The following is a 7,053-nucleotide window of genomic DNA, read 5'->3' on the forward strand; positions in this document are numbered from 1 at the left end:
GTTGTTGGGAAAATTTACAAATATGAATTTCGACTTTATTTGCAAAATCTCTCTCGAATTTAGTAAAATGGACATAACTTTTGCATACGAACTCGGATTAAAAAGTTTTTTATATGAAAAATCATCTACTCCACATTTAACAACGGGAACCCCGTTAAACATTTTCAAAATCCTCAAAAACCTAACAGAAAAAAAGTTACAGGGCTTTTAAGATCTGGAGGCAAAAAAATTCATCAAATTTCAGTTTTTTTTACTTTTTGTTAAATCTGGTCAAACTATGGTCAAACTAATTATTAAAGAAGTATTAGTGTTACTAAATAATTATTCAAGAATATTAGTGTTACTAAATAATTATTTCAGTTTTTTTGAATTTTGGTCAAATCTGGTCAAACTGTGGTCAAACTATGGTCAAACTACTTATTCAAGAAATATTAGTGTTAGTAAATAGTTATTGTTTTTTAGAACATTAGTTTCAAACTTGAACAGTGAAATGTGTGACTTCATGCTCAAGCTAAATTTCTGAGGGTTAATAGGATTGACATCTTACTATTGTCAGGAAAACAACAAGTGCAGACTTGGAATCGAGGGAGAATAGAACCTGGAAGTTAAGCGTGCTCAGGTTGGAGTAGTGAGAGGATGGGTGACCGTCTGGAAAGTTAGATGATTTGGAATGATGAGGGTGATTAGAAATTAGAGGTTAAATTGAGCAGTGATCAGGGGTGATTAGAGATTAGAGCCATCTGGATAAGCAAGGTCTTTTTCTTAAGACAATTTATTTAGTTACCGAGCTAGCGAGGTGACTGTAAAATCAGGCACCTCAGACTACTTACTGTAGATGCCCCAAACATTATACAAAAATATATAGACAAGTGGCCCGTTACCTTCCCATGGGCCACTTTCTAGAACATACTGCTCCCTGCGTTTCTAAGTAGAAGTCTTTTAGAGATTTTAATACGGACTACATACGACTACATATAGACATATTTTAGGGTGTAGATTCGTTCATTTTGCTTCGTATATATTCCATACAGAAATCTTTAAAAAGACTTATATTTAGAAACGAGAAAGTACTAAAAGTATGTATTCTCTCATGAGTCATGACCCATACTGTAATATAAACCCGTGGCTAAACTAGAGGTCGCTGGTCGACCAATGTTTACATGGCTTAAAACTCCAGTAAATAACCGCATGTCAGAGCACGCGCAATCGGACATCTCAAACCCTTTATATGTCTGGGTGAACGGTCCAGTCAATGTCCGGTCACGAAAATATGACCCAGCCGAGCTACTCAAGCTGGCCCTGTATTTCCGGGCTGATCAATACCCTTTATTTTTTTTATTTTTTTTTATCGGCACCCCTCATATCCAGACTAAATTTGTGGTGAATATGAGGAGGACTGGACACGCTCGGACGCGCCCGCCATGTCCAGTCTGACAAGCAGGACCGACAATAAATTGCACCAATTCTTCCTAACCTTGTCGAACGAGCCATTTGCCTTTCCTCTTCTCCGTCGCAACTCTAGCTCCACCGCCGTTGTCACCCATAAACGCCACCACCGCCGCCGCCACAAACCTCCTCACGGGCTATCATGTCGCACTGGATGCCGGCGCGGTACGTCTAGCTATTCTCATACTGCACCTTGCCTTCTATGTGTTCAAAAATTTGACCGACCAGTTTTATGATTCTTTTTTACAACAATGATAGATTCAGGTTGTTAATCGGGATGAGGATTGTAGAAACACGGAGCTTGATTGAAATCAGGGAGGAAGTTCTCTTTTTCAAATAAAAAAATAGAACTACTTCGAAATAAGATTTCACTCTACGTTATATATAAAGCAACAATCGAACAAACGACCGAATGATACAAAATAGTGAGGAAGGTCCCATACAACGTTGATCCCAAGATTATCAGACCGCGTAGGACACAAGGGACTACGCTACCTAAAGAGATCATAAGAAGATCTGAGTACAATGCCACACTACACCGTGTCATGCCAGCCAACCTTGCTTCTAGGCCGCGATTGTGCGCCGAGGCCCTTTTAGCGCCGTCCCTTGAAGATTGCTCAGTTTGTCCTTCAGAGTGTTGCATCTTTGGTTGCACTCCTGTTGAGCAGAATCTCCTTGCTGCTATGCTCTCACCGGGGCCGGTGGGCATCGATCCGCATCATAGTGATCCTATGCTTGATGAAGCATTGACGCCCACCCCTCAGGTTTTGCATGCCGCCATCGGTCCTGTGGGCTACTATGTTCAGGGAGATGATGTGTGATAGATCCATGGTATTCCGACGGTAGGGAGTGAGGAATCCGTTGATCCTATGTGCTTGGAGGCTATGTTCTGCTCGCCCCCACCCCACCGGCTGCTCCTCGTCATTCGTTATGCAGTCCCTTACACGTCCGATGCTTAGTCTAGATGAGCCGCTTGGTTTCAACGTGTCCAACGTTCTGGTTGATCCTCTGGTTGAGGTGTGCAATGTTGTGGCGCAGGTGACGCGGGCTAAAACACACTATTACCTCTAGACGATTTTCCTAGCAAAGTTATTTGTCCGCTCTTGCATCCTCTGCTTGGGATGCCGACACCTTCGCACAAAGGGAAGGATGACGGGTGATGGGTGTCTAGAAAAAGAAGAACAAGGCGTGGAACATTCCGATGTATAAGCGCGCGAAGCATAGGTTGTTGGAGGCTTTTAGTGAGCTATCGGAGATCAGCAAAGCGGAGGGCCCTACGCAAAAGATGCAAGTATACCTGGACATGTATAAAAGGCCGCTCTCACTACAAGTGATCGAGGCATTGAGCAGTTTGGCGAGCATCGCGGGAAGTTGATGTTGGACGTTCCATGATGTTATCCACATGATAATATTAGTACATAATGCTTTGAGGCTAACACGGAAGAGTCATTCGATATGGACGGATTCTCTTTGATGAGTGATGATCAGTTTGTTATGGTTAAGTGCTTTTTGGGCCTAGGTGCTCCTGGCTTTGACGGTGTCCCTTGATGCTGCATTTGTCCTGTCCCTACCCCTAACCCAAGCTCTAGTGCCGTTTTTGGTTATTTATTTATTTTCCTTTTGAATTTTCATTCGTTTTCTCTAATTAATCAAGAATATTAGTTTTTTGGGTCCGGTTCATATAAATTCGACTAACTCCCGTCTTTTTAATGTAATGAAACCAACCACCTGCTCACGAGGTTTCTCAAAAAACTAGAAAGTGCCATTGATTTTCCAACACCATCTTCTTGTGCAATTTAAGAATGGAGGTGAAATCCCAACCGCTACGCCGTCCCTCAAGATAGTACCACTGCTCTGAAATAACAATAAATAGCACGGTTAAAATTAAGATACTATGGTACTTAAAATATCACGAGCAGGACGAAGAAAAATCCTCTGTTCATCAGTTGAGCGCGCCATGAAACTTTGACATAAATTTCTTCAGGCTGGTTGTAATGGTAGTATCGTAGCTAGTATCATGCATGCCAACTGAATTGCTTGAGGACAAGCAAATGTTTAAGTTTGAGGGAGTTGATTCGTCTCCGTCGTATCTACTTTTCCAAACACTTTTGTCCTTGTTTTGGACTCTAACTTGCCTGATTTGAATGGAACTAATCCGGACTGACGTTGTTTTCAGCAGAACTGTCATGGTGTTATTTTTGTGCAAAAATAAAAGTTCTCGAAATGACTTGAAAGTCCACGGAGCAACTTTTTGGAATTAATAAAAAATAATGGCGAAAGAATCAACGTCAGGGGGCCCACACCCTGTCCACGTGGGTGGGGGGCGCGCCCCCTGCCTCGTGGGCCCCCTGTGGCTCCACCAACCTCAACTCCAACTCCATATATTCACGTTCGGGGAGAAAAAAATCAGATAGAAGAATTCATCACGTTTTACGATACGGAGCCGTCGCCAAACCCTAAACTCTCTCAGGAGGGCTGATCTGGAGTCCGTTTGGGGCTCCGGAGAGGGGAATCCGTCGCCGTCGTCATCATCAACCATCCTCCATCACCAATTTCATGATGCTCACCGCCGTGCGTGAGTAATTCCATCGTAGGCTTGCTGAATGGTGATGGATTGGATGGGATTTACCATGTAATCAAGTTAGTTTGTTAGGGTTTGATCCCTAGTATCCATTATGTTTTGAGATTGATGTTGGTATGACTTTGCTATGCTTAATGCTTGTCATATGGCCCGAGTTCCATGATTTCATATCTGAACCAATTATGTTTTCATGAATATATGTGAATTCTTAATCCTATCTTACAAGCCTATAGTCACCTATTATGTGTTATGATCCGACAATCCCAAAGTGACAATAATCGGGACCACTCACAGTGATGACCGTAGTTTGATGAGTTCATGTATTCACTAAGTGTGAATGCTTTGGTCCCTCTATTAAAAGGAGGCCTTAATATCCCTTAGCTAGTTTCCAATAGGACCCCGCTGCCACGAGAGGGTAAGACAAAAGATGTCATGCAAGTTCTGTTCCATAAGCACGTATGACTATATTCGGAATACATGTCTGCATTACATTGATGAACTGGACCCTATGTTATAACTATTACATGAGGAATCGCATCCGACATAATTATCCATCACCGATTCAATGCCTACGAGCTTTTCACATACTGCTCTTTGCTTAGTTACTTTACTGTTGCTGCTGTTACAATTACTACAAAACTGCTACTGTTACTTTTGCCACTGTTACTGTTACTTCCATACTACTTTGCTATCAAATACTTTGTTGCAGATACTAAGTAATCCAGATGTGGTTGAATTGACAACTCAACTGCTAGTACGTGAGAATATTCTTTGGCTCCCCATGTGTCGAATCAATAAATTTGGGAAAAATACTCTACCCTCGAAAACTGTTGTGATCGTTTATACTTGTGGGTTATCAGAGACCCCGTCATTTAACGTTCCTTCTCCAATTCCGAAGGGGACCCCTGCGCCTCACCCTGGATCAAAGGGCGCCGGACCGTCGGAAATTGGAGCAACTCACCCTAGAGCAACGAGCAGTATATATTCTGGAGCACCTTGGGGGATTCTCAGCATGACCAACTCACTGTGCAAAGATCGCCAGGAGAAGAGCCCTACCACATCTCACTGGATCATACACGAAGAAACAAAGCTGCTGAAGGACGAGGACGCGGATGGAACAAATAGCAGAGTTGATAAGCGACCGTAGCTGAGATAAGATCAATGCTCAATGAATTAATGTCCAGATTGCCCACACCGTGTTTCTACTAACTGGGAGAGGAACCCTATCCCCTCCCCTACCATGGCAATAACGCCGACTCACTGGTAAGCACACACACACACACACACACGGCTAGTCTGCAGACAATTACAAGCAGCTAATCTTGTGAAAATTTGCATCCCGGCGCTACCTCCAACTGCCATGTCGCTGCTTGCCGGAAAACCACATCGAAACGCTAGTGCACACCCCCAAACTCACCCAAGACGGACCTTCAGCAAGGTGACGGCGCGGATGCCGCGCCGCTGCCGCCAAGCCCATAACTGGCTAAGGTTTTCACTCGGGTATGAGAAGTGAGGGAGCGGGGATCGAACCTCAACGGCTCCTCCGAGAAGGGGAAATACGCCAGCAGGCGTCGCCTCCGTCGTGACCGGAAAGCCGGCCAAAGATTTCCGTCGGACCGATCTCGCACCTCCGATGTCCCCACCTTCCATGGATTTGGCGACCAGCGACCGCCACAGACCACATCCAGCGGGGAAAAGGCGAAAGAAGGGGGAGGAAGGACCTCCAGATCTGACTCGCAGCCAGGGGCACCAGGCAACCCGCCGCGACCTGCGCCCGACGCCTCCACCGCTCGCCGCCTGCACAACCAAGGGGGAGGAGGAGCACCAGCGAGCGCCGCTTGCCACAGAGCCGGCGTCGGCGCACCGCCCAAGGCCGCCGCCTCGGCTTCCGAAGCCCTCCGCGAGAAGACGAAACAGCATGGCCTCGCTGCCGCGTTCCTTGGCAGTCGCGCAGCCTTCGTCGGCAACCCCTCTGGCGGCGGTGAGGAGTGAAAGGGAGGCGGAGGGGGTTCGGCGGCTAGGGTTGGGTCGCCGCCCACGTCGCCTCGAGCGGAGCGAAGCGGGGGCCATTGGGAAGGGGGGGGGGGTCCACAAATCTTCGCACGTGCAAGACTTATAAACTGAGATGGAGAAAGTACTATTACTTATTAGTACTCCCTCCGTTCCAAAATAGATGACCCAACTTTGTACTAAAGTTAGTACAAAATTGGGTCGTCTATTTTGGAACGGAGGAAGTACTTCACAAGCAGGGAAATAAGAAGAAAAATCCTCGGTTCATCATTTGCGCGCGTCAAGAAGTTCCACAGAAATCTCGTCGGAATCGGAGAATTTCTGCCGTGCTGCAAGTTGCTGGCCTGATCCGGCCGGCTGGGGGCACGCACGGGTGCCGCGTGACGGCAGCAAGCGGCGGCGAGACGCGACTCATCTCTTGCGAAGCTTATCCGAAACCAAAACAGGGGCGAGACACATCCACAATCCAGAAACGTAAACAGAAACAGAAGCAGAAAGTGGTTGCGGCAGATCATCCATGATCCATGAATGGATAAGCCACCCGGCAACAGATCAGATGCATGCATGTGTGTCTCCAATTTGTCACTCATTTAGTATTGATGTATATCCAGAAGACCAAAACCAAGGGGAGTTGTACACAGCGGGAAGAGAGGACAAGAGCTCACTCTATGTACAAGTGGAGCTGAGAGGACGAACTCAGAACTCACTCTATGTGCAGCTGAGCGGGGAGGAAGAAGAGGCTCACTCTATGTACAGTATCTACTGGCTAGCTAATTGAAATTTTGGGAACATTTCTCGAAAGAAAATAAAGACCTGATCGACGTGATCGACATGACGCAGTACGTGGAGCGCAGCGCATACCCATGGGGAGCTGGCACGGGTAGGACCTGATCGACGTGACGCGCCAGCAGCCGGCAGCGACCCGACGGACCACAGCCGCCGGCCGTGGGTTCGCCTCCGCTTTGCTTGAAACGCGGCCGACCTCTGAACATTCGACACAGCATAGCATCAGCATC

The sequence above is a fragment of the Triticum aestivum genome, chromosome 6B, assembly GCF_018294505.1.
Source record: "Triticum aestivum cultivar Chinese Spring chromosome 6B, IWGSC CS RefSeq v2.1, whole genome shotgun sequence".
Classification (NCBI taxonomy): domain Eukaryota; kingdom Viridiplantae; phylum Streptophyta; class Magnoliopsida; order Poales; family Poaceae; genus Triticum; species Triticum aestivum.